Genomic DNA, 19337 nt, shown 5'->3' on the forward strand with positions numbered 1-19337 from the left:
CCTAAATGCTCAACTTACCTTCCCGGTGCCGGTGTCTTCGAAACACACGCGGTGTTTCAAGATGGCGGCGCCCATCAAGCCGGGGGGCGGAGCCTGCTGACATCATCGGGGGGGTGTTGCTGGATGTCATGGACATCCAGTGAATAACACCCCTAGTGGTCAGATCACTCATAAGAGTGATCATGATTTGATAAATCAAAGGCAATGTTTTCTAAACATTGCCTTTGATCAGTATTGGATCTGCCCCCCTCCTTCACTTGCTTCTAGTGAGGGAGAGAGACAGATCGGTGTGTTCTGGTATTTCAGGTATTCCCTAATAAAAATATATATATATTGATCCAAAGGCTCTTATAAGAGCCACCCATATAATATTAACCCCTTCATTGCCATTGATCACTGCATAAACAGTGATCTTGCATAGTGGCAATTGTTTTTGGGTTTTTTTTTTTTTTACATGTTTTTTTACTTTTTTTAGGTTTTTTTACTTTTTTTTAGGTTTTTTTTTATTTTTTATTATAGCCATTAACCCTTTCCTTCCCCACTATTTTTGCTGCAATTCTTACCATGCAGCGGTATACGGCTGAGGAGGCGTATGCCTTTTTGGCCACAGATTCTGAGGCCACTGATACAGCGTCAGATTTTGACGTTGGTCAGTTCACAGATACATCTAGTGATGTATCTGTGGCTGTTAGAACGCCTGCCACACGTAGTCGTGGCAGTGCACCAGAGGCATGGGTAGCGCCTAATAGGTACAAGCCAGCTATCCCTCTGTCAGGATCAAGGTGAGGAACCCGATATGCAGGAAAACCCAGCAAAGTCCAGATCAAACCAAAGGTTTGATAGCGTAGCCGGTAACAAGCCAAAGGTTCAGGATAGGAGATAGCAGCGTAGTCGGTAACAAGCCAAAGGTTCAGGGTAGGAGAAAGCAGCGTAGTCGGTATCAAAAGCCAAAGGGTTAATAACAGGGCTCAGGAGAGAACAACAATGTAGCTCTTAACAGCACAATAACTGAGCACTGAATGATTCTCAGTGCTCATTTTTAAAGCTACCACCAGAGGTCGCCCTTCCCCCTGAACGTGCTGACGGTGGTGTGTGTTCCCCGCCCTCTCCATTCAGGAGTGAATAAGGAGAGGTGGGAGCATGCGCGCTCGCTCTTTGAGACCGGCACTGTGGCAGGAGCAGTGAGAGCAGCGGTGTGGGAGCTGGTACCCGCAGTCAGCGGGTACTCAGGTGAGTCACTGCGTTGTGGGTTTCTTCGTGGACCCTGACAGTGCCCCCCCCTGAGGGGAGGCCTTCCGACTCTAGAAGGTCCTGGGCGGTTCGGATGACGACGATGGAAAGCAGAGATGAGATCGGGAGCATGGACTTCGTGAGCTGATTCCCATGAATCTTCATTGGGGTCATATCCCTTCCAGCGGATCAGGTACTGGAGGCGACCATAATGTCGTCGTGAGTCCAGAATCTCCTCCACCTCATATTCTTCAATGTCATCAATCAGGACAGGAGCGGGAGGATCAGGTCGTCTGTTAGGAAAGGGATTCTCCTTCCATGGTTTTAGGAGACATACGTGAAAAACAGGGTGAATAGACATGGTGTCTGGCAATTCGAGTTCCACCACCAAAGGGGAAATGAGGCGACGGATACGAAAAGGTCCTATGTACCTTGGCCCCAACTTCTTAGAAGGACAATTGAGATGGAGGTGTTTGGTTGATAGCCAGACCATGTCGCCCATATGATATATTGGGGCTTCAGTACGGTGTTGGTCTGCAAAACGTTTGTGTTGTTGTTGAGTCTTTTGTAGTGTCTCGCGAAGGGTTTCGAATGTTCTGGTGAGTTTACAAACGTGTTCGGAAACCGAAGGAACAGCACATGAAATGGGAGAACCCGGAAGCATAGCAGGATGGCGTCCATGATTGGCATAAAAGGGGGACATCTTAATGGAGCGATGAGTATGGTTATTGTAAGCAAACTCGGCTAAAGGTAGGTAATGGTTCCAATCATCTTGGAGATAGGAAGTGAAGCAGCGAAGGTACTGTTCCAGAGTTTGATTTGTGCGTTCCGTCTGGCCGTTACTCTGTGGGTGGAATGCCGTAGATAGGGACCGCTGAATGTGTAACTGTTCGCAGAAAGCCCTCCAAAAGTGGGAGGTGAATTGGGAGCCGCGATCCGTAACTATTCGCGTGGGTAAGCCGTGGAGGCGGAAGATTTCACGTATGAACAGTGCGGCTGTCTCGGTGGCGGAAGGGAGATGGTTAAACGGAAGGAAGTGCGCCATCTTCGTAAAGCGGTCGACCACAACCATGATCGTAGTCTGATTATTGGAAGACGGTAAGTCAGTAATAAAATCTGCTGTAATATCAGTCCAGGGTCCCGAAGGAATAGGAAGGGGTTGTAAGAGACCAGCTGTCTTTTGATGGATCTCTTTGGAGCGGGCACAGGTACCACAGGAGTTCACGAAGGATATTACATCTTTTTTCATCCAGAAGGAGCGCTGGATCAGGTCGAGAGTTTGTTTGATGCCCCCGTGACCAGCAGCCGGAGTGTAGTGAAATGACTGTAAAATTTGTAAGCGATCCTCAGGTGGAACATAAATAAAGTTTTTGTAACGATAAAAACCCTGTTCATGACGTAATCCGGGAATCTCAGGTGGGTTAGTTCTACTAGAATGTTGGCGTACTGAATCCCAAACGGAATGGGTTACAGCCAGAAAGTGGTTAGAGGATAGAACGGTATCCTGATCTGGCGGATCTGCTGCAGGAAGTTCATGCATTCTGGACAGGGAGTCTGCCTTGGTGTTGCGAGAACCCGGGCGGTAGGTAATATGTAATGGAAATCGGGTAAAAAATAAAGACCACCTGGCTAGCCGTGGTTGCAAACGTCTGGCGGATCGAAGATATTCTAGGTTTTTATGATCTGTGAAGACCGTAATAGGGTGAAGGGCCCCTTCGAGGAGATGTTGCCACTCCTCCAGTGCAAGCTTTATGGCCAACAATTCCCTTTCACCGATGCAATAGTTTCTCTCGGCTGGTGTGAGTGTCCTTGAGAAGAAAGCTACTGGGTGCAACTGGCTGTCAACGTCCTGCCGCTGGGAAAGGATGGCACCGACGGCGGTGTCAGATGCGTCAACCTCCAGTGTATAGGGTTTTTGAGAATCCGGTAATTGGAGTATGGGGGCGGAAGAAAACTTTTTTTTTAGGTGATCGAAGGCTTTCTGAGCTGCTTCGGTCCAGTTAAATCTTTGTTTCTTTGATGAGAGTGCGGTAATAGGTTGTATTATGTGGGAAAAATTACGAATAAATTTACGATAAAAATTAGCAAAACCAACAAATCGTTGGACACCCTTACGGTCTGTAGGAGCTGACCAGTTGAGAATTGCCGAAACTTTCTTTGGGTCCATCTCGATACTGGTTGGGGATAGTATATACCCGAGGAATTCAATTCTTTGCACTTCGAACACACACTTTTCTAATTTAATATATAGTCCGTGCTTTCTTAAACGAGACAATACTTGACACATATGCCTCCGATGCTCCTCTAGTGACGGAGAGTACACCAATATGTCATCTAAGTACACTATTACAAAATGATCTAGGATGTCGTGGAAAATATCATTTACGAAGTGTTGGAAGGTGGCTGGAGCATTGCATAGGCCAAACGGCATCACTAGATATTCAAAATGTCCGTAGCGACACCGAAAAGCCGTTTTCCACTCGTCATCCTTCCGTATTCGGACCAGATTGTACGCCCCACGGAGGTCCAGCTTGGTAAAGATTTTAGCAGACCGCACATGCTCTAGTAACTCCGAGATTAAGGGTAACGGGTAGCGATTCTTCACCGTGATGTTATTGAGTTCCCGGTAGTCGACACAGGGACGTAAACCCCCATCTTTCTTGTGTACAAAGAAGATGCCGGCTCCCGCAGGTGAAGTGGAAGGACATATAAAACCTTTCGCCAGGTTATCCTTTATATATTCTTTTAATGTGATGAGTTCTGGCTCTGAGAGGGGATAGATACGGCCGAAGGGGATAGCCGCACCTGGCAAAAGGTCAATAGGACAGTCATACGGTCGGGAGGGGGGAAGTTTATCGGCACTTTTCTTCTCGAAGACATCTTTGAATTGATAATAGGGACGGGGAATTTCTTGTAAAAGCATAACTTGTGTGTGGCAGATGGATTCAGTCCTTATGCAACGGATGGTGCACTGAGTGGAAGTAAATTGGAGCACGCCAGACTCCCAGTTGATACAAGGATTATGCTTCCTAAGCCATGGGAGGCCCAGGATAATAGGAGATACCGGAGAAGGAACAACGTCGAATTGGATGGTCTCAACATGGCCGACCCCTATTTGGAGGGTCAAAGGGATGGTCTCCCTTACAATAGGGCCGGTCTTAAGAGGGCTTCCGTCCACTAGTTGGATAGAGACAGGAGTTTTCTTGTAACGTGTAGGGATGTTCAAAATCTGAAGTGTCTTGGCGTCAATGAAGTTTCCGCTGGCGCCGGAATCTATCATGGCTGGGAGACGGATTTCCCCTTTAATCCACTGCAAAGATACGGAAATGGATAAGTGAGGTGATAGACAAGGATTTCTTCCAGAATTAACATGAAACAGGGTGGTTGGTTTCTTACCCTGAGTATAGCGGTTACGGGTTCTACAGTCTTTGTAGGTATGGCCAGGTCTACCACAGTACATACAGAGGTTCAGGGATCTGCGACGTTCTTTCTCCGCATCCGAGAGTGGCCCTCGAATTATGCCGATCTGCATGGGTTCCTCTGTAGAAGGAGGAGAGAGTGCCCTGGGAAGGGTACGTACAGGTGTCCAGCTAGGAGACGTGGCTTGACGCTCAGATCGCCTCTGCCGGAGCCTTCTATCAATTTGTGTGGCCAGGCGCACAAACTCCTCCAAAGAGGACGGAACAGAAGTGCGGGCTAATTCATCCTTTATGGCCTCCGATAAACCCCAGCGAAATTGGTCATGGAGTGCTGGTTCGTTCCAGTTAGACTCTAAGGCCAGACGCCGAAACTCTGTGATGTATTCCTCTACTGGCCGCCGGCCTTGTTTCAAGGTACGTATAGTAGTAGCAGCAGAGGACATTCTGAAGGGGTCCTCATAGAGGGAATCCAGAGCTTCACGGAACGAATGCCAAGAGTCCAACAGCGGGCTATTACTGTGTAAAAGATGGTGTGCCCAGAGTTGAGGTTCACCAGAGAGCAAGGCTATAGCAGTATGTACTTTGATGTAGTCGGTAGGGTAGGTCCGGGGTTTAAGGCGAAACAGGATCTCACAGGACGTAATGAAAATACGATAGGCCTTATGATCTCCTGAAAACCTTTCCGGTAATGGGATTTGGGGTTCAAGGGCAGTAGCGCCCTCAGCGACTGGGGGTGCTGACGTAGAAGGAGTAGGTGGAACTTGTTCGGTAGGTGCACTCAGTTGTAACTGCAGGTGATGCACCTGTTGCCGTAGATTCTGTTGGTCAGCCCGCATATCTTGGAGCGTCTGTTGAAAACCGGTCAACTGCTGTGTAAGGGCAGCGATAGAGTCAGCTAATCCTGCGGGTTCCATGACAGGCTCAGTTATTATGTCAGGATCAAGGTGAGGAACCCGATATGCAGGAAAACCCAGCAAAGTCCAGATCAAACCAAAGGTTTGATAGCGTAGCCGGTAACAAGCCAAAGGTTCAGGATAGGAGATAGCAGCGTAGTCGGTAACAAGCCAAAGGTTCAGGGTAGGAGAAAGCAGCGTAGTCGGTATCAAAAGCCAAAGGGTTAATAACAGGGCTCAGGAGAGAACAACAATGTAGCTCTTAACAGCACAATAACTGAGCACTGAATGATTCTCAGTGCTCATTTTTAAAGCTACCACCAGAGGTCGCCCTTCCCCCTGAACGTGCTGACGGTGGTGTGTGTTCCCCGCCCTCTCCATTCAGGAGTGAATAAGGAGAGGTGGGAGCATGCGCGCTCGCTCTTTGAGACCGGCACTGTGGCAGGAGCAGTGAGAGCAGCGGTGTGGGAGCTGGTACCCGCAGTCAGCGGGTACTCAGGTGAGTCACTGCGTTGTGGGTTTCTTCGTGGACCCTGACACCCTCCTTTTTCTGGAATTCCTGGCATCAATATTGATGTTACAGGATTCACTCCACTGCAATTTGTGCAGGTTTTTTTGGGAGACGATGTCTTGGGAGACATTGTCACACAAACAAACATTTATGCCCAGCAGCACCGTGCTGCTAGCCCTAATTCTTTTTGGGCAAAACAGCCATGGACTCCCATTGACGTGCCAGAATTTCTTAAATTCTGGGCACTCACAATGTTAATGGGCATTATAAAAAAGCCCTCCATCCGCTCCTACTGGAGCACCAGCCCCATCTTTAGTACCCCCATTTTTGCCCAAACTATAACTAGGCAAAGGTATGAAATGATTCTTCGTTTCATGCATTTTAGCGACAACAGCCTGTGCCCCCCTAAGGAGGACCCCCAGTTTGATAGGCTGTACAAAATCCGCCCCCTGATTACCCATCTCGCTGCCAGGTTTCCAGAGGTTTATACACCTGGAAAGAATATCTGTGTGGATGAATCCCTAATGAAATATAAAGGAAGGTTGGGATTCAAGCAGTATATTCCTTCCAAGCGCTCCAGGTATGGAGTGAAGGTGTATAAACTCTGCGAGAGCGAGACAGGATATACTCATGCCTTCCGGGTACACGAGGGTAAGGATAGCTACCTTGACCCTCCAGGTTGCCCAGATCATCTGGGCACCAGTGCCAAGATTGTTTGGGACCTAATATTCCCCCTTATGAACAAAGGCTACCACTTGTATGTAGATAACTTCTATACAAGCGTCCCTTTGTTCAAGCTGCTGTATTGTTTCGATACGGTAGCTTGCGGTTCTATAAAAAAGAACCGCTTGGGTTTCCCACAACGCCTGGTACGAACCCGGCTAGGAAAGGGGGAGACCTCAGCTCTACGCCAAGAGGAGCTTTTGGCATTGAAGTTCAAGGACAGAAAAGAGGTGTGCATGCTGAGCACCATCCACGATGAAAAAACCGTGGAGGTTTCTGTCCGTGGCAGAGCTGGGGTCACTAGAAAGCCAGTGTGCATCAGGGCCTATAACAAGCACATGGGTGGAGTTGATCTGTCAGATCAACTCCTACAGCCCTACCTCATTATGAGGAAGACAAAGGCCTGGTACAAGAAGGTTGCAATTTATCTAATGCAAATTGCAACCTGTAACGCTTTTTTGCTGCACAAAAAAGCAGACACTGGGCTGAAGCTGTCTTTTTTGCAGTTTCAGCTCGAAGTAATTTCAGGTATCTTGTACCGTGATGCACCTGGTCCCCAAGTAGTGATGGAAACCAACAGAATTGGGGCTACCCATTTTATTTTTAAAATCCCCCCTACAGCAAAGAAGCAGAATCCCCAAAAGAGATGCAGGGTATGCTACAGCAGGGGGCAAAGAAAGGACACCACATTTTACTGTCCAGATTGCCCTGGAAAACCTGCACTCTGTGTCGGTGACTGCTTCAAGCTGTATCACACAGTTTCCCATTTTTAAATTTTTTTTTGTTCCTGCTCCATTTTTGTATTTTTTTTTAATTTTTTGTTACATTTACTGTTTTTTTAGCTTTTATTTGCTCCACCATTTTTAAGCGTTTTTATTTGCACTGTCAAGTGACCTCTGTGTCCATTCCGTGGCATGAGGGACCACTTAAGGTGCTAGATCAAATCCCTTCTTGGAGATAGGCCAGGCTTTCTTGTAACCTGTCCCTACTGATAGTTGGGTACAAGCATTTTTCTTTACCCAGATGTAAAATTCCTACTGAATTTGAATTGCTCATGTTCCAAATGTGGCCCTTTTGCCCCCAAACAATCTGACAAACCCATGCATGTGGGGTATCAATGTACTCAGGAGATGTTGCTGGACACATATCTGGGTGTTGTGTGACAGCAACATATACCAGGAGCTGTAATTTCACACCTGAAGTACAAAGTATGTGAAAAAAACACCAAAACCAATTACTATCCCAAACTTTGACAAGGGTTGGTGGTAGGATTAGTGCATGGAAAGGGTTAAACTATCAGCATCTAAAATACCCTGGGGTGTCTAGTTTTCAAAAATATATGGTTTGGTGGGGTAAATTTAATTTGCTGGCTTCAAAGATGCCCCAAATACCACATAGAGACAGAATTACCAGATTCAGAGAAAAATGGCTTTGAAATAGCAAAACGCTACTTGTACGTATTGCCCCATAACGTGTAGAAGAAAGCAAAAAAACATAAAAACATTGGGTATTTCTAAACTCGGGACAAATAGTAGAATCTATTTAGCAGGTTTTTTCAGTAGTTTTTTATGATGAATAAAAGATTTTTCAAATAAAAGTGAGAAAATGTGGTTTTTTTTCAATTTTTCGTCATATTTTATTATTTTTATTATAGGAAATTACATCATATGAAAAAAATTTTGGTGTCTGAAGAAAGCCCTTCTTGTCCTGAAAAAAACAATATATAACTTGTGTGGGTTTAGTAAATGGGTTAAGAGAAAATTACAGCTAAACACAAACACCGCAGAAACGATAAAACAGCCATTGTCACGAAGGCTACAAAAAGTAAAATCAGCCTTTGTCACGAAGGGGTTAAATAAATGGCTTTTATTTATTGTGCACCCATCCCTTTGAGCTGTCCCTGTTGCTACTGTTATGTCTTTTGTAGGATTCCTGCACCAATTAATATTAGATGTTCATGTCTTCAGAGATCTATCCATCAATGGCAAAGTAGGAGGTATGGTATAATTTGTTGCCATATGTTCAAAGGGTAATATTTAGTTTATTTCAGCATGTTAGCTAAATTATAGGAAAAAATGAGTTTTTTTAGGTTAGGAAGTTTAATAAGGGCTTGTCAACCACATTAAAGCAGTCAGTCACAGCTAGTTGAAGTGTGGAACCAGGATATGGAATTTATCACGTTATACTACAATGGTAAAGGTAAGGTCTACGGAAATCTTTAATTGGAATCTCACAAAAAGGAAATACATTTCTTTTCAGTTGTAAACAGCGCTATTCTTAAAATAAACTGCAAACTTGCCATAACAAAAACAGCAAAGAAAAGATATTTCCAGAGAAAATCCTCCTAAGGCATGATTTTGTAAAGGCCAACAGATCTAAAATGCACTTGAATCATAATTAATGCAATATGGCTTTTTTTTTTTCCTCCAAGGGGGCTGCTTATTAATGAGTTAGCCAATGCTGGAAATGGTAGGTGTGAACTGACATTTCACTTAACATTACATTATCGTCATCCTACAGTTTGCAGAATTTGTAAAGTAAGCATAAACACACACTCAGGTGCTTTGTGAAGGTTGCCTTTGGAAGATACTGAGAAATCAATATCACATCTCTAGTTGCCAGCTCCAGAGACTAATCTGATATGTTTATCCCTTTTCACTACCAGACACATTGAAGTTATCGAATAGAAACACAAGATAATGTTTATGGAGTGGGTATAGAAATGGTTACCACTCCATTAACTTCTGGGCACATAAAATCCACTTCCAATTATATTGTTGCTTTACCACATTATAGGTAGGTATAATTCCAAAACAGTTCTTGGAACTGTTACTAGAGAGCAGTGCTATTACATATCATGAAAAAGATGCTTGGTTTGGTTATGCTTTTCTTGTAATATGTTTTATTTTTATAATAATAATCATAGTAATACTACTACTACTACTAGTTGTTGATGACAATCATCATCAACAATAAATTACTTTCTTAACAAGAAAAGTATGTATGTATGTAGACCTTCTATATGGGACTGGAGGGTCAAATATGACTCATTAATTACCTTGCTGATTTATTGCATGCATGCAATCTATAGTGTATAATGAGAGCTAGATAGATTGATTGATAGATAGATAGATAGATAGATAGATGATAGATAGATAGATAGATAGATAGATAGATAGATAGATAGATAGATAGCAACCTACAGACTATGCTAGATTTTGTGAAAACCAAATCAACGTATCTCTAAAAAATAATCATGACAATTAACAAGCTAACAAAGCGTACCTACTATCTACTGGAATTCATCTGTATGTTCTTTATTAAGAAAACATAAATAATTATGAAACATAAAAATAATTGTGGTAAAATAGATATTCTTATTGAGCATTTTTTTAAATTCATATTATGTCGGATGTCTTCCCTTTCTCTAAGCTATTCACACCCCGCTTATGAAGTATTTCGAGCACTGTAGTCTTAGACAATAATTCTGTCACTGCTTTGAACTATCTTTAAATTATTACTCTTCTTCTGGTAATATACAGCATATCTACCTTGACACCACTACCAATCTGTGCTGATGCTTACCATACTATGTTATTATCTGTCAGTGATTCCATGACCTAAATGAAATGGTTGCCACAATCACTATTGGATATTACTTTTCTCATTTCAGCTGTGGTAAATCATCTTTTACAATCCCGCTGAACTTGTTTCTATTCTTTTGAATGGCAGTTTGGTCACCTTTTCTATTATTCTAAAAGTTTCATACTTTTTGGTATAAGGGAGTATTTTCCTGATGGTTGTAGCCTATTTAGCACTTTACTATTGTTACAAAAGCTACAAAAAATAAAGTCTCCAAAAAATGGTTCTATTTCATCATTCTTCTAAATGCATAGAATCCAGTTTGGGAGTCAGAATAACATATTGGTAGAAAAGTTTTTTCCTATTTAATTACTTAATTTGGCATTATTCAACTACGTTAATAAAAATTGCTGTTTTCACAATAATAAGTGGTTCCGCAGCAAAATTCCAATGGTAAGACGTACTAGGTTCCTACATGTTTTCAAAATGAACTGGTAATGTGAGGATATCTCTTGCATTACTTAACACTGAAAAGAGTCAACACCATGTTCTAAGTACGGCATACAAGAAGAGAGGGGCTTGAGTCAGGGAGTTGGACTGTAGACCCTTGAACATAAACCTGAAGTATTTTTCAGATGTCCCATATAAGGAAAACACCAGAACAGCTGTCATCTCCAACAGTGGCCACTTCTGCATTTTTCCCCCATATACATTTAGCATTTTATGGAACAGTATGTAAATTGCTACCCTACAGTATGTGGGAATTTATTAATTCTCTTCTATGACTTTATATAGCCCACATACTGCAGTCCAGCATGTTACCTTAGTGAGTTAGCAAAATGTATCCGGGAAAAATGTCACCCAATTTATTGAACATGTAAAATATAATTAAGACAGAAAAGCATCTTATATTACTTTCATTGTAATAATTGGAAATATATCTATTCCTATATAGACACTCTGTAGTATGAAATCTATCAATTTGTATGTATCAGTGATTCCATATGCAAATATTTGTCTTATGAGCTATGCTTCCCTTATTAAAGCCACTCAATGATAATAGATCCTTGCTAAATGCACACCATGCTGAGAAACCATAAATATATACCATTACATTTAATTAAGCAACACACAATGGTTATTCTTTTGTTCTGCACAAATTGGCTTTTTAAAAGAGTTCCATGCTTAATTGTGGATATATTGATATGAAAGCTTTTCAAACAGATACACATTTCACATGCATTGGTGGCCAGTGATACACTAATGTGGGAAAAGCAGTTTGGGGAAATGTCCCTTCTTTCTGTTCTCTGGACTGCATTTGTATGGATCTGCACCTTAACAGAAAGTCACGTACATATATAACTTTGAAACCATATAGCCTTGAACTAGAGTGTTATTTGTAGTTTGTCAATGGGAGAAAAGTTACTGAATGTACACTAAAACAAATACTAAAATAGCACAGAAGGACTGACGTAACAAAGTATTCCCTAAAGTAAAGATGACCTTAAAGGTCAATTCAAAGGTGTTATTGGACTGTTATTGGACTACTTGGTTATGTATACGGACAGCTGCTGCGGACATGGACTATAAGTGTCTTCTTATCATTGGTGCAACTTGCAGTAGAACAGGTTTAATGAAGTACCGTATTTCTCATAAGGCAATGGACACATCTAGAGCAGAGAGGTACGTTATAGAAAATAATTCCCTTTCTCACTCATAAACCTTAAAATATTGGTTGTGCCCAACACATGTTCTGCCAACATCATCTGAAAAACTGCTTTGAGGCACTTGGTTTTGTATCCAAAGCACAAAAGTGGATATGCTATACATTTTATGCACCCTTTATATTACCTTTAATATGTTGCGTTTCTCATATTTGTGCTTTCATATTAAAATATAGTTTTCACATTTGTTTTTCCTTTAAAGGTTGCACATGTACACTTGCACTAAATATTTGAACTAGTTTTCTGTGCATAAGCACTTTGATGTAATTCTTCCGTCACAGCTTGCTTCTCCGAAGAATTGTTATCACAAAAGCGAAGATATATATATATATATATATATATATATATATATACAAAGAGATTATACAATTACAAAACAAGCAGTTATTTCTGCAGAGACCTACTCTTTAGGGTAAGACAATGTGAAGCTCAGATGTGGTAGAGATCAAGAGCTAGAACCTGACTTGTGGTTTACTAGAGTAGGACATGGAATAAAAAATAAACATTTAAATAGGAAATGGCCAGGTAATACAGTATGGCTCATTTCATTTAAACATTCTCTCAAAATGTATGTTTTTTTCATTTATATTGGACATTTATTCATTTATATTCAACAATTTATTAATTTAAAGGGTTTATTTATGGTACACTTCAAGTGGAAGCTGGAACTGCTTGGTGAATAGTGAATTTCAATAGGAACTCAACTCTTGTTGCCAAGACTTGGGGATTTTATGAAATAACTAAAAGTGAGTTTCACAACTTGATGATCTTTGGTCCTTAGTAAAACGGCTACAAAAATATTTTTTTTCGTCTTTACAGATTGATAGCTTAGTAAAGCCTCTGACACAGGAAATGTTCAGTAAAATTATTTTAACATAACTCTACAAATGGCAAAAAATATCGCCCTCGTTATTGCTCAGTCACAGTATGTCAAAATATTTCAATTTTTTTACACACAAATATTTTCTCCCTTATGATTAGTGTTCAGTTTGTATTTTAGATTTTTTTCCCCTGCGATATCATCCTATAATAAAAACAATAAGAAAAATTCAACCTTCATAAAATGCTCTTCACATCTTTCCTGAGAGAAATGCAATTTCCTTTTTTTATGCCAAAAAAGGGGTACTACAATGCAATTCTTTTCTCAGGCACTAAAATATAATGGGATTTTAGAGCAGAGACTATACAAAATATCTGTCATGGTCAGCCGCAAATGCCTACTGTTTTACTGTATCTGTATTTCTAGAGTGCTCAGAAGCTCGCTAAGAAAAATAAGGTAAACAGTACCTAGCTAACAGTACAAGTATTTATGCCACCTGAATAATACAAAACATGGGCAATTTGATTGAAATAAAGTGTTACTGTACTTCTAAAGGTCATCGATATTCTTAATGGATATTTGGCATTAAAGCTTAATTTGTTAGTGTAAGGGTCAATTCTTTGAAAAATTAATGTTAGACTTTGTAGATTTCTGCAATTTGCTTAGTGCTAATGAATCTTATTAACTGTGCTGAGCGTTCAATATTACATTCTGGCACAGTAAATGTACTGGCTGTACGGTGGATATATTTTTATGTTATTAGTGTAAGTTCCAATTTCTCTCTCTATCTCTCTCTATGTATGTATGTATGTATATATATATATATATATATATATATATATATATATATATATATATATATATATATATATTTATGTACATATATATGTATGTATACAGCATGAGAATATATACATGAGAAACTGCTATATTATATATATATATATATATATATATATATATATATATTATATATGTCTTATAGATTTGGCTAGGTGTGTAAACCTGCCCAAAATGGGATATATGGAGCTCTAGGCTACAGACCATTCCAGAACACACAGAATGATAGCACTGTTAAACATCACACACACACTGAACAAGTTCCTGCAGGTCAGCAGTTTATTGAGTTTTTCAGTTTTCAATTATTGCTATGTTTACTGATAATAAAAGGAAGCTGCGAATAGATGAGGGGTCACAGACTGTCATTTATATTGACTTTTGTATAACTCAGTAACAGTTTCTTTTTTCCTGTAAAAAAAAACACAAACAAACCCTGTTTTTTTTGTTTACCAAGTAAAGGAATGTTATGTTTAACCCCTTAAGGACCGGGCTCATTTTTCGTTTTGTACCCTGTGGGACCGAGGCTGTTTTGACACTTTTGTGGTGCTTGTGTTCAGCTGTAATTTTCTCCTCACCCATTTAGTGTACCCACATAAGTTATATATTGTTTTTTTCAGGACAAGATGGGCTTTCTTCAGATACCATTTTGATCGTATCATCTTATTTACTATAAAAAAAATAAAAAAAACATGGTGCAAAATTGAAAAATCTTTTACTCACCTAAAAAGCAAGTAAAAAAACTAGCTAAATAGATTCTACTACTTGTCCTGAGTTTAGAAATACCCAATGTTTTTATGTTTTTTTGCTGTTTTTTGTAAGTTATAGGGCAATAAGTACAAGCAGCGTTTTATGATTTCCAAATCTTTTTTAACAAATCTGCCTCCATCTCCTCTTTGGAACATCTTTGAAGCCGGTTAACTCAATTTAACCCATTCAAACCATATATTTTTGAAAACTAGACACCCCAGGGTATTCCAAATGCTGTTATTTTAACCCTTTCCATGCACCAATTATACAACTACACTTTGTCAAACTTTGTAATAGTAATTTTTTTTATTTTTTTTTCCACACAAATTGTACTTTAGTTATAGATATACAGGTGCTGGTATATGTCACTGTCAAACAACACCCCAATATGTGTTCAGCAACATCTCCTGAGTACAGCGATACCCCACATGCATGGGTTTGTCAGATTGTTTGGCTGGTAAAAGGCTACTTTTGGGGCATGCGTAATTCAGGTGGTCATTTGGTCATTGTGCCTCCCTCTCCTCTTTGGAATATCTTTGAAGCCGGTTAACTCAATTTAACCCATTCAAACCATATATTTTTGAAAACTAGACACCCCAGGGTATTCCAAATGCTGTTATTTTAACCCTTTCTATGCACCAATTATAGAACTACACTTTGTCAAACTTTGTAATAGTAATTTTTTTTATTTTTTTTTCACACAAATTGTACTTTAGTTATAGATATACAGGTCCTGGTATATGCCACTGTCAAACAACATGCCAATGTGTGTTCAGGAACATCTCCTGAGTGCAGTGATACCCGACATGCATGGGTTTGTCGGGTTGTTTCAGATTTAAAATGCCACATTTGGGAAGTGCGCTTTTTTTCTCCATTTTGGTCAGTCTGTACCTATGCCCTATCTTTGAGCTAGGCCACTCCAATTTACCCCATCAGCCATTTTTTTTATATATTAGACACCCCTTGGGTATTTGAAGTGCTTTTATTTTAACTCTTTGTTGAGATTTTAATTCTTTGTTGAGAACTTTTAGCACTTGCTCAAAATAATAAACTTTATTTTTTAATTTTATTTTATTTTTTTAATACTTTTTTTATATTTTTTTTACACATTTTGCTGGTACTGGATGGTTCATCTAGTGACATCACTGCATAATTATTTTTAAATGTTAGCACATTTTTTTTTAATTTTTTTTTCCATTTTTTATTTATTTTATTTTTTTTGAATATTTTACTAATCACATAGTGATTAGAAAGCTGGGCTCCATTGACTTGCATGGTTGAATGCAGTACCTGTATTCAACCAGCAAGTGGAGCCAGTTCTCTAGAGGGTCTGGAGACCCTCTAGCGAACTTTTTCGTCTTTATTGTTTTATTTCCCGGGCCGCCGCCATCTTGCTTGATGGCGAAGATCACCGGCAGCGGCGGCTGTGACCGCTCTCCGGAGCGGTCACAGCCCACCCAGAGGTAAGTGTTTGGTGTCGCTGGATGCCTCCTGATCGAGGCATTCCAGCGACACCATTTAAGTTTAGGAGGCGATCGTTGATCGCCTCCTAAACGCTTTTAAAACGGGCGTCCGCCGCCATACAATGTATGGCGGCTGTTGACGCCCCGGGGAGGGGCCAGACATGGCCCCCGATGCCGATCTCGGCCTTGCTGAATGCCTCGACATCGAGGCATTGCAGCAAGGCCGTTTAAGCGAAGAAAGTGATCCTTGATCACTTTCTAAGCTTATTTAATTTTTTGACGGTTCAGGACCGTCAAAGGTCATTTAGTGACCTTCTTGTTATGACGGTCCTGAACCGGCAAAGGTCGCGAAGGGGTTAATCAGTTTTTAGGATAAAACCAGATCCACAGCTCTCCAATCATGATTTAGTACCATGCAAATGTTTAGTGAAACAATTAAACCATATCATCTTATCTGCCGGGGGCTTATGTCAACATTTGGTTCTGAGCATCTGTTAAAGATTAGATAATGTATTAGTTAAAGAAATCATAATGCGCACTTATGGGCTAATAGTTAAGAAATAATAGAGTTTGCTCTTTGGGGGTGGGTTTTAAAACAATGAGGAAGAACAAACTAAATGGGCAATTAGTTTTGCCAGATTTGCCCGCCTTTAAAACTATTGTACGTTATGAAAAAATACAAACTAACATGTAGGCATAAAATGAAACAAAATGAGACGAACACACACATTCAAGGTAGCTGTCTGATCCGTTCTAAACATGTAGTCCTTATGTGACTTTTTTACGTGAATTTATATTACACTTGTCACCATACTTTGTAAAAGGTTAATCAGTATTTGCAGAATACTTCTGCAACTTATCATAAATTATTTTAACCGTCTCACTATATATAGATATTGCAGCCACTTAATTGGACGCCTGTAAACTCGCAAACACAAAATGGTGTCAATGACTCAATTAATGTCTGCTTATGTTAACACCAGCGCTGTATATTTTGTTCCTTCTGTTGTATTATTCATTCCGTCTGGTATTATTGCTTGCTTCTTTATAACTGAATAAAAACAAACATAATATAAAAATGGAATTTGAAATAGTTTTGGAGATCAATGACATACATAAAGATGTTTTCCAATGGATACGTTTTTTTCACTATACATTCCCCTTTCAGCTGTGATGAGCTATTTATGAGTTTTCAAAGAACAGATTGGTCATAAGGCACCTATTTTGTTCTGTATAAGTAATATTTAATAAAGTATTGACATCATTTTTTATATGAACACTTCCACAATGTTATAAATACCAATTAAGTTGCGTAAATAGTATGTAAAGTCCGTAAAGTGTATAAATTATGTAAATTCATTTACATAAACAGGGATCAGCAAGTTACAAAGTTGCATACTTAGTTTAAACAAAACCCCACCCTAGCCACTATGCATATTCCCTAAAACAAAATTGTCTCTATTCGGCTATGTAAAATGGTTGTGGAGGGTATGGATATGTGTATGTTTTGATCTTCCATACTGCTTAGGCATGATGCAAGCATATTTTAGTATTCCAAAATTGATTTTGTTACAAAATAAAATATGCCTACATATACATGCTTATTTAATTAATTTGCCGCGGGCTGGGCGGCTGGCAGACCAACATTCAAAACAGCTGCTGAGCGGCTGCGAGAAGGATTGAAACCGGCCGTCGTGTGACTGCCGGGTCGCCTCCTCTGGCCCCCAGCGCCTAATGAAATTAAAGGGGCCGGCACGCATGCATAATGGACGTGCCTCAGCACTTTGTCCCACGTCCTAAATGGGGTGGTGACGAAGAGCTGAGGCACGGCCATTGGGCGGCATGCCGGCCCCTTTAATTTCATTAGGCGCCGGGGGGCGGAGGAAGCGACCCGGCTGCCGCACGACGGCCGGTTTCAATCCTTCTCGCAGCCGTTCAGCAGCTGTTTTGAATGTTGGTCTGTCAGCCGCCCAGCCCACGGGCCGGCCCACCGGGAAATTTCCCAGTATTCCAGTGGATACACAGGTTGTACCCTCACTAATTTACATTGTAGCAGAGTGTCATTTCTTCAGTGCTGTCACATGAAAAGATATAATAAAATATTTACAAAAATGTGAGGGGTGTACTCACTTTTGTGAGATACTGTAAGTCAAGAATTGTGGACAGAGCAGATGGCGGGATAGCCATAACATTAACAGATATCGGTAGGGGGGGAGCAAGTTCCAGTGAATGAGATGCTAAACATATGGTTGGAGGGGTAGGATTTGAGCCAGAACTGTGTCACAGATGCCATGAGCATGGAAAGTTTGAAGGAGCAGAGGGTGGTCAGCTGTGTCAAGGGCTTCAGAGAGGCCCAAGAGAATAAGCAGTGAAAAGTGGCCTTTTGTTTTAACTGCAATGAGATTATTAGCAGGATGTGAGACCAATGGAAAGTTTCTTTAGGATGGGAGAGATGATGGCATGTTTGATTGAGGATAGACCAGGGGAACACTAGAAAGGGATGGTAGGAGATGTGAAGGTGCAGGGTTGATGGGGAGATGTGGTGAGGTGGTAGGACATCAGAAATTTCAATTTGGGTGACTGGACTGAACCAGGTCAGGGTGGCTTGTGGCGAGGAGGGAGGCCGAAGTACCATATAATTAACACCATGGGGGAGGATTTTATCCATGATGGTGTCAATTTTGTGTTTAAAGTAGATGACAAGCTTGATTACCCACATCAACAGAAAACATAAACATAACCAGGTAGATGCATGACTCCTTTACAACTAAAGTGTAAGATTTTGAAATTATGGGCATATTCCATATCTGGGAAATCTACCAGCATTAAGACTAAAACACAATCCACCAGTTAAGCTTAGATTTGAGATTTGAGATATTAGTTGTTTCGTTACCTACTTATTCTTAATTCTTAAGAGAGAGCTCCTAGCAGCAATACATGGTACACAAATCAGGTGTCATGATTTTTGTATGTATTGTGAAACTGTACAGCCCAAGGGAGAATTTATGTGCATATTTATTTGCACAAATCTTGTATATGGGTCCCTGTGGTGAAGCATTTGGGGAATAGGATGGGTGAATCCTCCACACTTCAGTATTGTAGCAGACTAGGTGCCTAAGCTTTGGAGACTGTTGTGGGGAGAGGAAGTTACCATGTGCTCCTATGGCAAGACCTTGAAGAAGATCCCTGAGGCAAGTGTGGCAAACCTGCCTGAACCAGTGTGTATTGTCTGCAGTAGGTTTCCAGAGTCTGTCTTAGTCTGGAAGAGAAGTGAAGTGAGTAGTTTGGCTGGTCAGCCTGGGCAAGTAAAGTACTGTATAGCCAGAGATGGCTCCAATTAAGAGCTAGACGTTTTTATGATTTTGCTTGGGGTGTTTGAGTGACT

The 19337-nt window shown here is 40.7% G+C and overlaps 1 protein-coding gene and 1 non-coding gene across 2 annotated transcripts in view; one reads left to right on the forward strand and one right to left on the reverse strand.

The window, feature by feature from the left end:
• LOC149284097 (glutamate receptor ionotropic, delta-2-like) overlaps positions 1-19337 on the reverse strand; it is a 425155-nt gene that overhangs the window by 135006 nt on the left and 270812 nt on the right. The window lies entirely within an intron of this gene.
• LOC149284098 (small nucleolar RNA SNORA35) lies at positions 7654-7783 on the forward strand. The gene has a single exon (XR_016277880.1). It is a non-coding gene; the product is annotated as a small nucleolar RNA SNORA35 (small nucleolar RNA).

Source organism: Sceloporus occidentalis, unplaced genomic scaffold (assembly GCF_023333645.1).
Source record: "Sceloporus occidentalis isolate IW3139 unplaced genomic scaffold, rSceOcc1.0.p SCAF_99, whole genome shotgun sequence".
In the NCBI taxonomy this organism is placed as follows: Eukaryota; Metazoa; Chordata; class Lepidosauria; order Squamata; family Phrynosomatidae; genus Sceloporus; species Sceloporus occidentalis.